The sequence below is a fragment of the Pinus tabuliformis genome, chromosome 7 (genome assembly GCF_031772625.1).
Source record: "Pinus tabuliformis cultivar Carrire ecotype Pingquan chromosome 7, CPIR1, whole genome shotgun sequence".
Taxonomy (NCBI): Eukaryota; Viridiplantae; Streptophyta; class Pinopsida; order Pinales; family Pinaceae; genus Pinus; species Pinus tabuliformis.
Window position 1 is genome coordinate 1,768,804,666 of NC_142293.1, and position 20,785 is coordinate 1,768,825,450.

Genomic DNA, 20,785 nt, shown 5'->3' on the forward strand with positions numbered 1-20,785 from the left:
GATGAAACCGGACCCTATGATGAGCAAGAAGCTGTTTGCACTACTACTGGATTAGGGTTTGTTGAAGAGATCAAAATAGATCCACTGTCCTCTTATGATCTCAACAAGATTAAACCCCGAATATGGAATAAATACAAAAATTTTAACAGCAAACCTTGTGACTGACCTTTGGAATTTTACCATTCAGCATCCTCTTCATCCCACACACTTTTTGGTTTCTCTTTAGCAGCAACTGGAACAGCCGGTACAAAATCCTCTGATTCTGCACATCATTTGTAAGCAATCATGAATTAGGATGTGTCTGACTAAGGACCAAAAACAAGTTTAAAAAAGTATGATAGAAAACATACATCGAAAGAAAACAAAAACAAAATAAAATCACTGCATAGGAAATAGCATTAATAATGAGAAAGGGATCCTCTCAGAAGTTTCAACAAGAAGAACTGTTAAATTAAACTCTAAATGAAGCCCATACGAACATGCATAAGAATAGATGGTCTTTACGATGGCATACAGAAGTAATCCACTTACTATTTGCCTAGGTCTGCCAAATAATAGCATTCTTTTTGCTTGTAATGGCAAACAGTATAAGATACAAATGGATAATGATTCTTTTTATTTCATGATCGACCTTCTATTCCAGACAATACACACTACAAGAGCATGATAATACCATATCTTCCATGAAAATCATTGTGTCAAGAATGAAGATTTTCAAGTAGTATAAGAAATCCTCCATTTGACGGGCATGCCTGCTAGAAGCAATTGGAGAGCACTAACTGCATTATGGTAACAGATTCGTAGATCTAGCAGATCAGATAAGCTCTTCCCTATAAGAGGATAACAATAATAGTTGACTGCAATATTATCCTGATATGTGTAGCTTGTTAGAAAAAGGCCCTTCCTTTTTATCAAGAACAACAATGCATGGGCACTTGCCTAGTACGATATAGTAAAGAACTTCTTGTTGAGTTTATGCTATCAGATATCTAAGAGGTTATAGTATGACTGTAATAAGCTAAGCTTAGAATAGATATCTTGTTACTTTTTTTAACAATGGGTAATTTCCTCGATCTAGATGCCTTTCCCTTTATAAAACTTATGTCTTTGCTTGGGATGTGTTTGGAATTGAATAGTACTATTGCTTACTGTATGGATTGGATTATGAATTCTGGTATAACCTGATGAACACTAGTCATTCAGACAGAGAGTTCAGTTTACTTAATTATTCTAACTTCTAATAAGACTGAAATATAGTTAGATTTGTCTTAAGTAAAAATCAGTAAATGCTTGACCAATGCGGCCCTGAGGCCATTGGTCAATTTAGAAGCCAACATCAGTTATTATATGGCATTTGCCTCTATTGCATATCTGAAAACACCAACATATTTCTGCTTAGATGATTTACAAAAAATAAATCAATAAAGTTCTTTACTCCTGTTTTCATCCTCTTGGGATCTAATGAGTATCTACGATGCTGCTACTTGTTCGGAAGACCCGATGCTATTTTTATATCACGTTTAAAGCAAAGTAGTCAGCTCTGGATCTAAGCATCACAAGAAAAGAATCATAACAACTTTATTATCATTTTAAATTCAGGACTTAAAACAAAGAGGCCCATGCCTACCTGTTGTTGCATGAACAGTGGTCATGAGGGCCTCAGCAATACTAAATTCTTCATTCACCACCTGTAGCCAGTCCATGAGTATTCGTTTCAGTTTTTACGGTGAGCTAATTCAATGCGATTTGTAAGAATAGTATTATATACCTTTGCAAGAGGAGCAAGGCAATTAGTTGTGCAACTTGCATTTGAAACAATAGACGTCTTCAATCTGTGGATTGCACAGCAGAAGGTCTTCCAATTCAGCTGGTGCTATCTGAAATGGTTTTCCATGCCATAATAAATAGCATCAAATGAATGTAATTGAAAAATTTATCAAGTGAGTATAATGAATTACTGTTGGTATTAAACGAGAATTAACTAGACATACCTGGAGTCCCTTGTATTTGATGAGCCCTTTTAGTCTGTCTATAATATATGTCAATTCAGAGTAAAATCATAGCTTAGTAGTGGATTTAATTTTACAGATGGAGTTAAAAACAGTCTCTGCATAATTGTAACTGTTTTCTGCTCATAAAAATCTTGAAGGATGCTAATAAAATTCATATAATCTCATACATATTTTACATTATATCCTAATGTGTTTTTACCTTTCATGACCATAGGGCCTCGGAAGCATAATTCGCCTCTTCTGTTGGGAGGCAAGGGCTTCCCCGTTACAATATCAACTACCTTAGCCTCCACATTAGGGACTAGTATGCCTACTGAACCGTAATGCTTGATGTCGTTTCCTTCGCTCTTTATGACTGAACCACTCATCTCAGTCATTCCATACATCTGCAAAAATGATGAGTAGAACAATCAGGTAAAAACCAGTTATAAATTGAAAGGGAAACTTTTCAACAACAGAAATGCTCACTAGATTCAGGTAAACTGAGAGATAAATTCTACTAGGGAGATCGTCCATCAAGCCTTTGTATTTATAAGTATACACAGCATTGCAAATATCAACATGAACGTATGCTCATCTCAGGTCTAAAGAGGAGGATGCATATGAAATATTCAGACGTTCCTCCAAGCTAGAGCAAAGCATTGGACAGAGAAATAAAGAGTAGTCGTATAAACCCTGGTAACCCTTCAAAACCAAAAATGCCCACAGATTTGTCAATCCACAATGAAGCTAAAGATAATTGGCATTCTGCATGAACCATACAGAGAGTAAGATAATATATTTACAAACCTTAAACTAAAATCACAACTTAACATCAGCATTGACAAGCATATTACCCTGGTATAGTGGTTCTGGTGGAGGCTCCAACAACAGGCAAGAAGGAATGTTGTCCAGCTAAGGGCATTCCTTGAAACTGTCTCACCAAAGTAGTTGTTATTATATTTAAACATAAATTGAAGTTCATTAAAACTATTAGTAAAGTGAATATGCCAGTTAGAAAAATGAATACGACAGACTGCCAAATGTTGCATGCGCAAAGAAACGTGGCCACATGTTAGCAACGTAAAGTGTCTTCTCGTACACAAGCCTCTCCATGTTTATGGAAAGCCACGATTTGAATGTGAACGCATCCCCAAGAATTCGTCTTCTGGAAGATTAATAAAGGGCAAGGCCTACAAAATGCTAGAGCGTGGGCACCGATGACAATGGTGGAGAGCTCATTCTTCACGCAATCCATGGCGATGAGTTTGGAAAACCAGAGAGGATCGTTGCTCTCGAGGAAGAAAAAGGTAGCTACAATGGCTCTGTTTATAGCCAGGCTCCTCCCTATGATTATCTCTACTATGGTTCCTCCCTGTATGGTGACCTGAGTGCTCAGAGAATGAGGGAGTGGATGGCTTATCATGCCAAATTATTTGGGCCTAGCTCGCATTTTGTTTTTCACGATGCAGGTGGAGTGCATCCCCAGGTTAGAAAGGTGTTGGAGCCATGGATCAGGGCAGGTCGAGTGACATTGCAGGATGTAACAGAGCAAGAACAATATGATGGGTAGGAAAACACTGAAATGTGTTTTGAAGGAGCTCTCTGGTTATACTCAGTTCACTATTGAGCAATATTCCATGTCCAATAAGCTTTGCTTGCAGAAATTTAAATCTTCAAAGCTAGGGTTTGCAAACAATTTTTACCGAAATCTTGAAAAACCCGGCAAGCAAGTTCTCTATTGAGCAATATTCCATGTCCAATAAGCTTTGCTTGCAGAAATTTAAATCTTCAAAGCTAGGGTTTGCAAACGATTTTTACCGAAATCTTGAAAAACCCGGCAAGCAAGTTCCCAAAAATATGGAGTATCTTGAATTAAATATTCGTAGAAAATACTGAGGGCTCGAATACAATTTTTACCGGCAATTTAGAATGCTTTCTGGCAATTCGGCAAAGAAGTTTCCACCGGCAATTTCGAATGCTTTCTGGAAATTCGGCAAAGAAGTTTCCAATGGACGTCCAGAGATCTCAAATTCACCAGACTCGTCACGGATTCGGGCAGACACTGCAGCAAGAAATTAATTTTGCAAGTAAAATCAGATGAATGCGATCAAGAAAGTCTATATAACGATGCAATATTTCTACCTTTACCTTCATATTGTTATTAGAAAGGTCAAGTTTAGAAATGGTCGACAGCTTCTTTGCAGAGTCTGGCAAGTTAAAGAGTATAAGCCTGTTAAGTTCGTGGTTCCGTCATTAGGATCTGGGTGCTCCGGCCCCCCGCCTTCGCTGCTGAAACAACTCGATCTACGTCTGGCTGTTGTGGTTCGCACAAGGACCCTGTCGAGGCTTTGAGAGAAACCAGAAGAATGAAACTGGTGCCCTGTGTGACCTGTGTAGGAGACGAGCGAACCGAACGGGGTTTTGCGCACAGAGGTGTTGATATTGGGGACTCTCCTGAGCCGGTAGGCTGACACCTCCCGCCATGCAACCCTTTAGCATACGGCGGACACCTGCACAACAGCAACCAAACCTTATCATATGTATGCCTGTTCGCATATAATACGAATTAACATTAAACATTAACCAATTAATGTTAGCATTAAGAGGAAACCGCTCACGGTCAGGCCCAGTTCATTGTGCGGAAATAGCAATTTAGGCTATGGTCGGGCCTCTTCCGCCTCGGGAAGAGGCCAAATAAGATGGCGAACGCAAGGAAAACTCCGAACTTTACAATATAACTGTAAATAACACACGAAAACCTTGCAAATTAATGCTAACTGGCCTCCGAACGGTTACTATAGTCCCTGCTGGATGCCAGATGGCAGGGACTAATAAAACCATTATGTCATAGTTCCATATTAAGCTACAAGTATGGAGACTTGTATTGATTACTGCTTTTGAGTATTAGTTGCGTGTAGGTTCAATGGATCATAGGCTTGTCATCTATCTATTTGCGTCTATAGTATGAAAAGTTGAAGTAAAGATGAAGGCATATGTTTTGTTAAATGGAGTTCCAAGGCATAGTTGTGCTGAAATCTTATGCTCACAAGTTTTTTGGTGGAAGCTTGTTCAAAGCGCACCAATGCTACCATTTGTTTAATGTGAGATAGACAGTGGAAATTGCATATCATTGGTATTTGATATTCGATAGTCAATCTAATCTAATCCAAAAAAAATCAAAGGGCCCCTCTCCAAACATGAATTCTGCAAGGCTCAAACAGTCACAACGCCAAGTCCGACTTCACTATTGTTGAGTTCAACTTTGTTGAAAATAGTGGGCATCTGCAATTTTATTTGTTAGTATGGAGGATTACGAAAGGACATATGAGATTTCTCTTTCACCTGATGTTCGTATGATGTTGTATTCTCAGCATGGAGCTCAGATCATTTTCACATACTTGTTGAAATTAATTAAGAAAAAAATGTGTCTTGGGAAGATAATAATGATTAAGTTGGTCGAAAGTGGAAAATTACCAGAAGGTTTTACTGGACAGAGGACATCAGAAAGCCATACTACTGATGTTATATTAATGTGTGATTCAAATGATCAAGTCGTAATATTGCAAGAGAATCAATTAGCTGAAGCACCAATGGGGACATCCACAGATTTTGATTCAAAGGAATTCATGCGTGCAATGGAATATTGAATATGATGGTTCTCAAGGAAATGCTACGAAAAATTGAGGGCCACATCCAAGTTTTATCAGGAGCGTGATTTTGAAACTGCATATACGCTAGCAAAGACCATATTGCAGGAAATGTGGAGTTGTTATCCTAGAAAAGTAGTGAATAATATCCAACTGAAGTCATTGTTAGATTTTGAATTCCATTCAATTGTGTATTTGAAGTCAGTTGAGAATTTGAAAATATTATGTAAACCCCTTGTCATTGATGTCAAAGGGGAGGTACGCAGAGAAGAGTAGAACAAAAATGTTGAGAAGTGTTTTTCCATCAATAACAAAGGGGGAGATTGATGGCATAGTGTATAAAAAAATGTAGATAAAACAATTTTGATTTGTCTTTATGTAATCATTACAGTTTGAGTCGCTTTATTTCAACTCTATTTTATATTACAATATTTCTTTCAAAACTGAAAATGAAGAGACAATCTTATGAGTAGTTTTTCCTCATTTCATGTAGTTTTTCCTCCTTTCATGTTTTTGTAAAGAATATGAACAACAAATATGGCTTGCTTATAAAATATACCATGTGGAATGGAAATATGACGTTTTTTGGAAGAAAAACAAACTACATAAGAAAGTGGATGAGCAACAAAGAAAGAGATGAAAAGTGAAAAGGAGAAGCATTGTTGCAGGTAAATGAGGTAACCAACATTTGTGACATTATGTTGTGATTGAGAAATGTTTTCCCCTTTCTATGTTGTAGCTTGAAAAGTAACAGGTTGTAGCATGTTGAGGTAGGAGCTTCATGTCGGTTACAGAAAACTTGTCGGAGTTGGAACTTCTTTCGAGGTAGGAGCCTCTAGTAGGTTGGAGCCTACAGAAATATGATGTAATAAAGAGTAGAAGCTTTTCTTCAAATCACTTTCAACCCAAAATTCATAGTTTTCTCCCTTCATAGTTTACAATTATATCGGGTGTCTTCATGTGTTTATTCTTGTGTGTTGTGTGAATGTTTTGAATACTTGATAAATAAATCTATAAAATTATCTTCTTGACACATGCAAAAAGTAATTCAACAATAATTGACCACAAATATAAATCATTAACTGTGTAAGAATAAGATTAAGTTGAGCATAAATTAAAATATTAAATCACCTCAGTAATTTTCAATGATAAATATCATTTTCTAATCATTCCATATAATAGTGGTTGAGGTTCCTTTGCCTTTTTAGCCACACATGATTCATTAAAATCCCCTTTCCTTAAACCCACTTTTTGCATGGCATCTGGAAGAAATTGAAGAGCATTAATTATTTGTTGAATAAAATTGTATTGTAGTGAATCTTTTTCAATGGAAATGCAATTTATTCCTTTTTCGTAGGCAAATTCTAGCGTTGTACCAAAATAATTAAGTAAATTAATATAAACATATAAAAACTATAAAAAAAAATTAATTCATTTTTATATAATAAAACTTACCTGAACTTCGAAAACCGAATCTCATTCATTTGAACATAAATCTATAAGATAGTTAATCAATGCATGTAGTTTTTTATAAATGTTAACTATCTCTCTTTTTACATCTTTATCCTCATATGTTAGTTTTCTTATGACAACATCATGAACTAGTACTTGCAATGACTCTTTCCATGTACTCGATTAAGAAGAATAGGCTTATAGCTATAATGTTTTGTCCAATATTCAATATGGATGAACTCACAATCACTTATAATTGGCTCATCTTCAAAGAAATAACATTTAATTTTTTCTTGTAACATGACATAATAAAAGTTCAATTAGCTTGTACATAAATCGATTTTTTTTAACATTAATTAAACATACAATTTGAATGTCTTACCATGTAAGTTGCATCATTGAGTTTGATTTTCCCTTGAACCTTGTTAATAACATTGCAAATTGTGTGTATGAATGAAATTCCACAAATATCCAAAGTGGTGATGTTGTGACTTCTTGAAATCCCATAAACACTTTATTCAAAGCTTGATAAGTATGACTCACTATCATATCCAATGTTTGGGAAATTCAAACCATGAAGAATATCTGCAATAACTAGGGCATATTCCCTTTAGGTATGATTTTTGTGATGTCTTCACAATCACCTTGTATTATTTGATATTGGATAGTGTCAAGCCCATTCCAAATGAAATGAGTAAGAGTACGATCAAGTTCAACATTCATAAGACCTTGCTTTCTCAGTATTTCCAACTTAATTTTTTCAATAAATCTTTTGAAAGTGTTAGATACTCCATCTGCATCCTTCTTCGACATCTTTAATGAAATAAACAAATATATGTATAAATAATAAAATAAAAATAGTTTACAAATGAATAAAATGAATGTAAAAATCAACATATCTTTTTGAATGCAAGATAAAAGTCTTTAAGTGTTGTTGAAAAACTTGATTCTAGGTAGTTGTGTACAACATCATATCAACTCTCTTCATTCAATATTTTAACCATATGTTCTTATATTTTAATATTAATATTATGGATGAATAAATAAAGTAAAAATTGTTAATATAGTGATATGTATAACAAATAAAACCAACAATAATATGGTATATTTAAAATAAAATTATAATCCAAGAAAAAGTAAATATTGGCTTTTAGACATATGTGGTTTGTATCTTCTGAGTTAGTTATCAGAGAACCCACAGTAATAACCATATTTTGTCAACGTTTCAAAATTCCAACGTTGACAAAATATGGTTATTACTCTGGGTTTTTTGATAACTAACTCAGAAAAGTAAATATTATTCAACAAACATACTTTTGAAATTTTGAGCATGTTTAGTGTAATGTGATTTACATGACTTCACACGACATAGTATTGGTTTTACTAGTTTGTCATCCTTCACTCCTTACAATGTTCTTTAAGGTGTGATAGTCATATCATTTGGAAGTTGCTCCATTTTAAGACTTGCCTTAGTGCTGGTACATATTATGGGTTTAGAATTCTTAACCTTCTAATTTTTTATGACAATATTCTCGCACATGTCAAAAATATCATCAATCAATATCCATATCTTCCCAGTTCTAAATTCCAATTGGAAAATGTTATCCATGCCTCTGAATAAATGTGAATTTGCTTTTCCACCTTTTGAATTTATTTTATCCTTAATTTACTAACTTGTTTCCGTACAACATTCCTTCTTAAAGCTGAGACTGACTTTTGTCTTATCTCCACCACATTTTTCTACAAATTCATTATGAATAAATCTGGCCCTTTGGATTGATGTCATATACATTTTATATTCATTATCTGCATTATGATCCCATGCCAATAACTTTTCTTATGTTTATGTTAAACCAACATAAATGATGCATTTCATTGTTTCAAAAAAGAGAGTTATTGGGATATTCCTCGATCAATTGTCTTTTAGCCTTTGTTGAATGGTTCCCTCTAGTTACATAATATTTGTATTCAAAACATTGTGTCCTCTCAAATGGCTCTTTGTTGGGAACTTGATTTGGATCAACAAGAATCACATAATCCACCACATGTGCATATGGATTGTACCTAAACAATGTTTTAAAATTTTGGACATGCAGGTGATGTGCTTTTCTAAGTTGATATTGATATTGTCCTTCATTTGGCCTTTAGAATTGGCTAACATTAAGTTGAAATGTTTTTCCACGATTAATTGATTTATTCTTCATCAAATGATATTGAATTGCATTTTGTTTTGTTTTAATAATGTCATCCTCTAAATCAGCACCTAGTGGTATGATTTCTCTATTGCCTTTATAGCTTTCACTTTGATCTTCACTGTTCCCCATGATTTTTACAGATTGACCAACTTTTGATTTCTTCTTATTAGTTAACATATCTTCTTCTAAATAAACAATATCCTCATCATCAACTGGAAGAGAGCCATTTGTGGCCATTATTCTTTTTGGTGTTTTACTTCTTTTCTCCTTTTGAACAAAAATTTTAATCTCCTCCTCACTAATGGTAACATATTTTTCAGCTTCAGCTTCAACATCAACTTCCACATCTTCAAAACAAACATGTTTAGCTTCACTAAATTGCCCACCTTAGTGATTTTTGTTGATCCTATGTATGTACTATTGCAGTGTCATGAGTTATTTCTCTTTGCTTCTTTCTCCTTTCTTCTTTTGTCTCTGTGTAAAAACTGTTAATCACATTCATAATATTTGGATCTAGATAATAAATACCCTCCAACATGATTGAAAAAATCTTAGCAAAATCCCATCAAACAAAATACAATATGTCAATGATCAATAATTTCTAAAAAAATAATGATCCTTACAACAATGCATAACACAAAAATATAAATAAGCATACTTACGATGTTATTTGCAATGTTGGCTGTGATTTCTTCACACAACTATGTATATTTTTCATATGTGTCATACTTGACCTTTGAGAAATGATATCTAACATTTTCATGTGTCTTGGGAAATTTTGTAAGAACATAAAGAGTGTCTACATTCGGGACCTAACATATGTTTCGTACTCTGCCCATCACCTCATATGGTTCACTAAGGTTAATCATACCACAACATAGATAGATATGTATACCTTTATCACTTTCACTATCTTTAGCATGCCATCTAAAATTTGTTTTATTTATTTATCGTGCATTCGTCCATTTTGAAATAACCTTAAATGTACTTGATGGGCTAGTTGCTTGATGTTTACAATGTTTCTCAGTCCGGGTACGTTGAGCAGTATTTATAGAGCGTTCAGTTGCAACTTTAAATTATGTAATTGTTCTCTTTGTTCCAGAAACATTCACAGAGACCTTCATTGATACCATCTTCCTGATATATATATATATATATATATATATATATATATATATATATATATATATATATAAACAATTTAAAAAAAACATATAAATTTTATTTTAAAACAATATAAATTTAAAATAAAGTAAAAATATAACAAAAAATTAGTTTTTAAAAAATAATGGGCGGTGAATGCCCGTGATTGGCGCTACCAAGGCCGAGTAGACTCGCCCACAGGCCTTTGACCTCCTACCACATCAAGGGGTCGTTTGGCAGAGCGAGGGGTCGAAGGCCTGTGGGTGCACCTTTCGTGCCATGGCAAGCTCGGCTGGGGCCAAAGGCCTGCGGGTAGGCCTATCGGGCCACAGTAAGCCCACTTGTTGGGTTGAGGAGGCGATTTTGGGAATCGACCCCTCGGCCCACATATATATATATATATATATATATATATATATATATATATATATATATATATATATATATATATATATATATATATATATATATATGTTTAATTTTCTTTTAAACAATTTTTATATTATTTAAAAAAAAAAATAGATTGTTTTTAAAAAAAAATCAATAACCATAATTTTTTATTTAAACGGAATATTTTTTTTTTTTTTGTGCATCAATTGAAATGCTTCCCAAGACAAATTAAAAAAATGCAAAAAATAAAATTAACACCACTTTTTTCATTTCAAAGCCCATATATATATATATATATATATATATATATATATATATATATATATATATATATATATATATATTCTCTTAAGAATCCTACAAATTTGGGGTTTTTTCTGTCTTCTTCGCTATGAAAATATTAAAAAATAGAGTTTTTTATGTGGTTTTTCCCGTAAAATATGATAGTGCAAAAAAAACTTCAAAAAAAAAAAGAAAAATGCAACTCCTTCACAAAATTGCTCCAAACGTTTTTTTAAAAACCTAGAAGACTTGATGTGATGTGATGAATAGAAACAATGAATGTTATTATATAGTGAAGATTGTGGGATTGCTTTAGCGTTTCTCGAATGTGGGATTAAAATTAAAATTAAAAAAATTAATATATAGTTAATATTATAGGTTTAGATTAACTTTTATTCATTGTGGGATAAAAAATAAAATATTAATTATAAAAATTAATTTAGTTATGTAGTCAATGTTAAATAATTTAAATAAAAAAATTATTTTAATTTCGAAAGAATGCATTAAACGAAATTTTTTGTGGATATTTTGAATAGAAAGTAGGGAGAAAATTGTCAAGACCAAAGTTAAGTAAAATGTTTTCAAATAAATTTTAGATGAAAATTTTGGAGGAAATATTTCAAACGAACTTTTTGGAGGGAAAAATTTTGGCAAAAGTTTTTTAGGGGAAACTTTGGAGGGAAATTTAGAGGGAAATTTTCAATTTCTAAGCTATAAATTGTCATTGGAAGAGAGTGCATTTGTATCATTCAACACCTTCTATTTGAAAGTCATGGATTCTTTTGATAGTGAAACTTTTCTTCAAGATGACAACAATTGAAGCACATGTTCCAATGATTAAATTTATTTTGGTAAAGGGATCGCAAGGTCAAAATATTTTGTTGCTAGAGCAAGAGGGAAGGGATTAGTTACAAGGTGATTTGTTGACAGGTGACCTTTAGCCAAGAAGCTTCAATATGAAATCCATGCAAGGGACAATTGGTAAATTCATCTTAAGTGTGAGGAATTTAGACATTGGAAATGCTCTTGAAGAAAATTCATTATGCTTTTTTATGGGGCCTCAAAAAGCAACCTTTGGGTGGTGGGTGCGAGGGTGATCATTTTTATTTCCAAAGGAAATCAAGACATAAGCTTTGAATGAGGTGTAGGAAGAGCTACCAAAAATTAGGCTAAGGTTCTTGCACTATATCAAGGGTGAAACCGTATTGCCCCAAGATGAATAAGAGAGTAATTGTGATTGAAAACACAACAACTATTAATAGGTTCATGCATTGCTCTACTTTTTCTAATGGTAATTTAGAAAGTTTCATCTAACAGATACAACAAGAGGACAATTACTTTGAATCAATATAGTTATTTCATGTCCTAAGAGACATGAATAAACAAGTTGACCACTTATTAAATGAAGCCTCTAAACTATAATGTATAACTTTAAAGGTAAAAGGGGCATTTCATTCTCCCTAATACCTTAATTAATATGTTATGGTATATTAAAATTTTTGCATGCCACCTTCTACCCAAGCTAAGTGGCACAAAAAATAAAAAAGGAAGGATGAAAGTTGAGAATAACCATAATCATTGTACCATCGCACTTCAAATGTAATAGGGGATCAACTATATCAACTCAACTTTAATTCAACCATGGACAAAGGTGGGAAAATGGAGCTTGTTTAGGTCTAGGGGTTAGTTTGTCGACATTTCTCTATGTTGAAAAATGTAACTAATGTGAGTCTTCACAATTGTATTTAGAGTCATGATGTAATATATTTGTTGAAAGAAAGAAAAAGAAGTTTTATTATAAAATAAATTGACTTATTATAGCATGGGTTTCATGCTTGGGTCAATGGTTTTTAGATCAAAGCCTCCATTATAGGCTTCTAGGGTTTATGTCAAGTATCAATGTCCATGTTGTTGAAATATGTAACTAGGTTTGGTCTTCAGAATGTCTATTGTTATCATAATTTTATGTATTTGATGAAAAGAGAAAAATAAATTTATTATTTTCATTCTTGATATATGGGTTTCATGCTCAAGGTAAACTTATTTGTAGGTCAAGCACCCATTGAGTACTTCTAGGTTTTTCACCAAATTATGAATTCAAAAGAGTCATTATATTACATGTAAGACCCATTTGGGCATCTTGTATTATGTCAAATAAGTTTATTTGAGTCATAAAGGACCCTCCAAGCCCTTGTCAACGAACTGCAACAAGTCAACTTCATGGAGGCAAATTTTACCCCTAGAAAGCCTATATATAAGAGGCATTCGACCTCATTTGTAGCACACATTCAAGACATACAAAGAAGAAATAAAAAGACTTCGATATTAAAAGGTAGAAGTCTTAAATCAAGTGAAGTTCAAGAAGAAATCTAGGGTCAAAGGTTTTGGATCTCTCTCTCTTAAGAGCAATGAAATTCTGAAGTTGCTAGACGAAAAGTTATTGGAAGTTGAAGTTGTTGGAAAGTTGCTAAAGGTTGAAGTTGTTGGAGGTTGAAGTTGTTAGAAATTTGTTAGAGGACGAAGCTGTTGGAAAGTTTCTAGAAGTCAAAGTTGCTGGAAATTTGTCAAAGTCAAAGTTGCTGGAGAAGTTGTTGGGGTCGAAGTTGTTATTGGATGGTCAAATTTTGTTGTTGTAATATGTCCAATGAAATCACATAAAGAAGGAAGGTTGACTTGCTCTTGAAGGGGCCTTTTTCAATCGTCTTATGTCTTGGAATTCGTCATTTGAATATTCTATAAGAAGAGAAGTATTCTCGTGGGTTTTCCTCTCAAGAGGAGAGGTTTTGGCCCTCATTGATAGCCTATATATTGTGCCCTCTTGTCCCATTGATATTTATTGTTTTGTAGTTGTTTGATGATATAAAACACAATAATAATCAAATTTAAAAAGAATCTAATAAAGTTAAGTAAAAATGCATCACAAGCAGTTAGCAAATTAAGAGAAATCACCTAATCTAGTTACCCCTATATTTCTCAACATGGAATCAGAGCTAAGATGACAAGACAAGAAGAGGCAGTTTGAAGATCATCAATTTAAGAATGACACATAAGGGATGAATACAAGAAGATCATCAAGTAGGACTAATCCCCTCATCATCTTCAAGGAAGGAATTAAGGAGCATCAAAGAGGACTACCCATCACATCTCAAGGATCATATCATCTTGAAGGATCGACACTTTATGGAAGAATAAGACCTCAAATATACTAACTCACTCAAATAAGGATTCTACATTTGAAGCACCTTGGGGAGCATCCACATTCTACATCCAAGAAAATAAAAAGAACCACTATCATCTTTGAAGAAGGAATACATCTTCAAGAAAGCAATCATCATCAAGAAGGGATCTTTAATCATAAACTCCATCAAGAAGACATTAATTTGAATATATCATCAACAAAAGTAGAATCTTCACTTGAAAAGTAATTATTTCATATTTGTGTTTGAATCTACTATCAAAATGAATTCATTCTACAAGGAAAGCAACATTCTAGTTAGGTCATCAAATTTCCTTGCATGGAAGAAGAGGATATATTTGATCCTCATAGAAAATGAATTTATTAGACATGTTAAGGGTTCAATCTCCAAACCATCACAAGAGGAATCTCAAGAACTATTAAAGTATATGAAAGGGGAAATAAGGGCTCAAAGAATCCTTGTAGAATTAATCAAGGATTCCCTCATCCCTTATGTAGCAAAGTTGGAGAAAGAGAAATAAATCTATGATAAGTCGGTAGAACTATTTTCAAACTATAAAAAATGACGGTGTCAAAGGAATAATGGGTAGCCTGATACCTTATGAGGGTATCACAAATAAGAGATCAACTACAGGAATTGGGAGAAATAATATCTGATAAAGAAATGACTATTGTTGAACTTAGTGCACTACTTGATGAATGGGGAAACTTTGTACCAAGTATTTATGGAAAGGAGGAAGTCACTCCATTCAGTGAACTTTATTCATTATTTAAAATTGAAGATGTTGGATCAAATGAACAAGTTCGAGCATATGTTGCCATGTCTAGGAGAAAAGAAAAGTTTGGAAAGTTTGATCCTCGAAAAAAAAAGAAGATCGATATGTCAAAGATATAATGTTATGAGTGTAATAAATATGGGCACTTTAAAATGAATTGTCCTAAAATTAAGAAGAAGAAAAAATAAGAGAAAAGAAAGAAATGAATCCCATGTCATTGAAGAAGTGGAAGAACCTGAAAAGAAGAAGACAACGAAGGAGGGGTGAAAGACCTCTACTATGACTAAAATATACTTGAGTTATTTTCAGTTTTGTAGAAGATACAAATCATGATGGAAAGAATCACAAGCATCAAGATGCATTAGAGCTAAAATAAAGATGACGTTGTCATAGAAGCTTCGAGGGATACTTGAAGTAGAAGTCTACATGATTGTAGCAGTCATCATGATAGAAAGAAATTAGCTCATGGAATCTCCATTAGAAGCATGTAAGGACAACCGAAGTAGTAGTATATATGGTTAGAAGAAAGTCATCCAGCATGATAGAAGATAAATAAATCATCATACATCATCAACATTATAAATGATCATTTGCATAATAGGGATCAATTACATCCTCCATTAGAACCTTTATAAGAAAGTTCACCTCTAACTGGAAGAAGTGTCTCACTGATATTCTACAATCCACCTTGTGTGGGATCCACTTGTAAGGTATGATGACGAAGATGTGCAACATGTTGAATTTCTTTAAATTACTTTCATCTTCAAACAAGAAAATTAAGTTGCTAGAAGGAAGTATAGATGTTGAAAATAAGGAAAAGGTATGTATATATTTGATAGATTCATGTCATCATATAGTTTTAAATATCTTGGTTGAACATGATCGAAGAAGAAGGATATCTTCCATTACAATGATGCATTAAGGCATGTAAACAATGTGCCTTTAACTCTTGTACATATTGATAAGATGAAATAAACATAATATGACCTCATATGGAATATTAGGTGGTTGACAATCATGGTTCTTCTGTTGAAAGAACCATGTAAAGAATATCTTGAAAAAAACAATATGTGAAGAAAGGAAGAAGAGTTAGTGAAAGATGCAACTATAGTCATGTAATATAAGAAAAGTGATCAACATCCAATAACTAGAAGGATTAGCTATGACATCTCCATGAAGAAGGTATGAAGACCCTGATAAAGTTTGTAAAGGAAGGAGACTCTTGATATTGAAAGTCTTGGAGATGGATTCATACATGTGCAGGATGTTGATGTTGCAAGAAATTGATGTCATGATGAAAGGTCATCATAAAAAAGTAATTTTGATTTTATTCTCATTATGGTTTTTGAGAACATTTGGTTGGGCTAAAACATGGCTACCAAAAGAGAGTTGTAGAAGTTACCTAGAACTTGTACTCATGAGAATGGATGGAACATCCTGAAAGAAACATGACTTGGAAGAGGTACCTGTATGGAGGATAGCTAGATTTGGGCTAGAAGACCACTTTCTGAAGAACAGAAGTATGACATGACTATTAGTTCAACCCTATGCCTTGTTAAAGAGAAAGTGATGTAGAAGATGACCATTGCCCTACAAATAATTTATGACGAAGAAGGCTCCATGATGAAGAAGATGAAATTCATGACATGATGTAGAAAGAGGAGCCATAAAAGTAGTTGATAGTACCATGTTCTCCACCAAAGAGTAGATAGTTGTTGTTGGAAACAAGTGTTGGCTTAAGGGACCTAACCCAGGTTTAGAGTTATTCGCACCAACCAACAAAACACTAAGTGTTGGCCCTTTCAGCAACAACCTGCGTAGCATAGGATGTAGTCTCACCCGAAGTAGTATTGGGGGATGCTAGAACTAGGTTTCTGCATCTAGAGGCTTGTGTGATGGTTTCCAAAGGTTCTTAGTTTAGATCTGCCTTCACACAGATCTATTCCTTCCAGTTGTCAACTATTTTAAACTCTATCAAAATGACCTTTAGATCTTCGCGAAGGTACATGATCGTACTTAACTTGCATAAAAGTTACATATTCACTACTTTCGCGTAATAAATCATTTCCCTAGATTTTCCTTCACGCAGATCTACCCCTTTTCAAATAGATAATTACAAAAAATCTATCTAATACTTCACAAAGGTAATTATTTTCAATTATCATGTATAAATATTCTAGATCCCACATTTTCCCGCAGTAAATACACTTTAATTCATAGAAACATACCATTGAGTGAAGATGCATAAACTTAAACAAAAATAGGGAAAAAGGTACATATGTAATAGATTCGTTCCAAGGCAATCTTTATTATATTTAACATTCAGTTATAGACTCTTTCCACCCTACACACTTAGCCGTGGGGGCCCGCGCAGTCAGTTTTGGGGACCCGAAGTTTTCCAGTAAATACACTTTAATTCATAGAAACAGACCATTGAGCGAAGATGCATAAACTTAAACAAAAATAGGGAACAAGGTACATATATAATAGATTTGTTCCAAGACAGTATTTATTAGATTTAACATTCAGTTACAAACTCTTTCCACCCTACACACTCAGCTATGGGGGCCCGCACAGTCAGCTGCGGACTTACCAAGGTCTCCTCACACTCAACTACAGGAGCCTTCCCCTTTCGCCTAAGTACAGGAAACAAAATTTTCCTGCCTTAGCACCTTTCCCTTACAATTATTCTCTACCAAAAGTTCGATACTTAGAATCATTATGAATTAACTATATATAGCCTTTCCATTATAGTACCATGGCCCGCACACCATGGGTGAGTCTCAAAACCGACCTATCACCTACCCATATAAGGGACTAAGGCCCCTTTGACTCTTACTTAACTTCACGATCTACTTTCACATTTCGTGGAGACTTTACATTCTTTTATGAAAACTATTACAAAACTTGAGTTTTATTAGATATCATTTTGGGATTCAACTGCGTTAAGTAAGTCATTCATGTATGACCATTTCCATGAGAGGTAGTCGTAACTGACTGATTTCTCATGATTTTTGAATATTTCACTTAGCCCTCATTGCATCGGGTGATTCTCACAGGGGTGAAGAAGTGAGATTGAAACTAGTGAAATGAATCACATAGCATCAATCATGACTTCCGTGGCTTGCACCCGGTAACCAGGACTTCCCAGGAGGTCACCCAACTTGAGTTTTACTAACAAAATTTGACCTTAGGGATCCCATCCCAATAGGCCCCCAACACAAAAATGGTGACTCGCCCTCAATTCACTTAGATGGATTCTCCACTTTGTGGCAGAGTTCACTAAAGTCCATCTTCAACACTTCAAGTTCCACTATTCTCTGCACAATGACCTACTGCACTTATTCAAACAACTTCTTTGTAGTTGGCGCCTCCATCAGGCGCATGTTCCATTGTGTCTACTGGAAAGTTTTTAGTTTCTCTTGGATAGATAGAGTAACCTAGCTCACTTTCTCTGTCCATGTCTGAAGTCAAGTTTTCAAAACTTATTCCTTGTGCTGCAGCTCCTCAACCTGTGCCTGTAGTACCTTCAATTCCTGTAAGTGTGTGAAGCGCTGGATTGGCATGAGAGTGTGCACAGTCACCTTGATCTCATTAACTTTCTATTGTGCCTCTCTGACCTTTGTACCCAATATCTGCAAGTTAGAGTCCTCTTGTAAAGTGGTCCATAACTCCATTGCATTTTCAAAGACATAATTGCAACTTGTTACTGCATTATCCAAGATAGCCAAATGTTCCTTGATGGTTGTGGCGCATTTCTCCTTGATGGTTGTGGCGTACTCAACTGCAGTTCCGAGATCTTCATCTCAAAATCAAAAGTAACTTAGCCTACCTCTTTGTTGGACTATTGCAGTGCAACGACCAATTTTTGAACCTTTTCTAACGCAACTGCATCCTCTGGAATGTGTAGCTCTGGTATTGAGCTACACACTTGTGTAATTGCAGCTAATAGGCTTTGGCTTCGCGTTGCAAGCTCTTCTTTTTCCTTAAGAGCTTGAACCTTCTTGGCGAGGATCTATTCATTATTCATTTTAACTTTGCTAATCACCGAAAGCAGGCATTGTTCTATGATCTGAAGCTCAGCTGATACCCCCTGATGAAGTGCATGGAGGGTCTGAAGTGGCAGCATAGCTAAATTCATACCTAGTACTTTGATCTTTCGAAGTTGGGTGTTGTCTTCGATTGACTCTACACACAATGTTCTTTCTAGCAAGGAAATGACTCTGAGGTCCAGATTCTATTTTTGTTCCATGCCGCTCATGCTCTCTTGTTGCAGGCTTGCTTGAACCTTGCTCAGTTGTCTAACACTCACCTAAATTCTACCTATCTGAATCTGCAACTCTCGCAGATCCTTCTAGACACTCCCTAATGTTTGCGTGTATTGTTGCTCAAACTGTTGCCACAGTTCTGTTGTGGTATCTAATGAGAAACCTGTTGCCATAGTTCCATTGTGGTATCTGATGAGCCTCATCATTGGGTAATTATATGGGCCTTAACTCACCTCCTAGCTTAGTCGAACCAACGTTTCTCACAACTTATTACATTTGTTTTTAATATATTTTGTTTACGAGATGATTTAGAGTTGGATATTATACCTAGTGGACTAATATGAATTGAATGCAGGATTGAAGGAGAAAATCAAGGAATTTGGGCAAATACTAAGGTTAAAACTTGAATGGGACAACAAAGAGGGATTGTAGGAGGTAAATCCTCCTCATTTACTTCTCCCCCATTCGAATATTCCTCCATCCATCACACCAGCTCGGAGTGCAAGCAATCAAGCCATGAGGATTAGAAGGTAGCCGAGCAAGTGAGAGACAAAGAGCTAGTTTTTATCCAGTTTGGGAGTCAAGCTTCCCTAATTTTAATGAATTAATTGGGGACTTCAGTTGTATAAGCAGAGAGGCCTAGAGCCTCATTAGGATTTGAATTTTTGGTTGAAAATGCTAAGCTATTTTCGAGCTCCAGACTTGTGAAAGTTTTATTGATGTAATTTTCTATTTTGGTAATAAGAATGAGTTTTGTTTTGAGCCAGCACTGAGTTAACTCAGAGGGCTAAAGCTATATGGTTAGGGCCCAACACTAGTAGCCAAGGCTCCTCTTTCTTGTATATGTATGTTTAGATTAGTCTCATAACTTCATTTTTAATTTGCCTTTAGATGTGTTTTCATTGCAAGTAGTGTAGATTGGATTGGTTGTTTATTAGTTTGCTTCCATTTGTGCCTTACTTTAGTAGCAGGTTAGAAGGGATAAAAGGAATACCACAAGGTTTGTATTGGGCACCTTGGCCTCATTTCCTCCCTTTGGGATCATGATTTGAAGAAGGAACCTTTATGCCACCCCAAAAACACATATTTCTATTTCTTGCATAAGCTTTAGGGTTTACTATATTTAAGTTAGCATTTGATTAGTTTTTCAAAGTAGGATTTCATTTCCATCTCTTCTATCTTCACTCTTCCAGTAGATCTCATCCATTCTTTCATTCCTTTCAGCAAATTTCCTCATGCATAATGTAGGCAGTTAGTTCATTAATTATGTTTTTCTAGCTTATGGGAATGCTTCTGGTTTACATAGTTTTTTGGGAATTATACATGTTTTATGAGGAGCAGGTGCTTCAGGAGTAGATAAAGACTTCATAGCCAACAACCACTTTCCACTTCATCCACCATAGTCATTCCTTGTTTTCACCATTGCATTCACTAGTTTTCAT

General features: G+C 34.6%; 1 long non-coding RNA gene across 1 annotated transcript; it reads right to left on the reverse strand.

Moving 5' to 3' along the window:
- Positions 1 to 2,844: 2,844 nt before the first annotated feature.
- LOC149255432 (uncharacterized) lies at positions 2,845 to 4,480 on the reverse strand. Its single transcript, XR_016266364.1, has 3 exons — positions 4,143 to 4,480; positions 3,912 to 4,056; positions 2,845 to 2,925 (listed from the first exon to the last, which is right to left on the reverse strand). It is a non-coding gene; the product is annotated as an uncharacterized LOC149255432 (long non-coding RNA).
- Between the last annotated feature and the right edge of the window lie 16,305 nt (positions 4,481 to 20,785).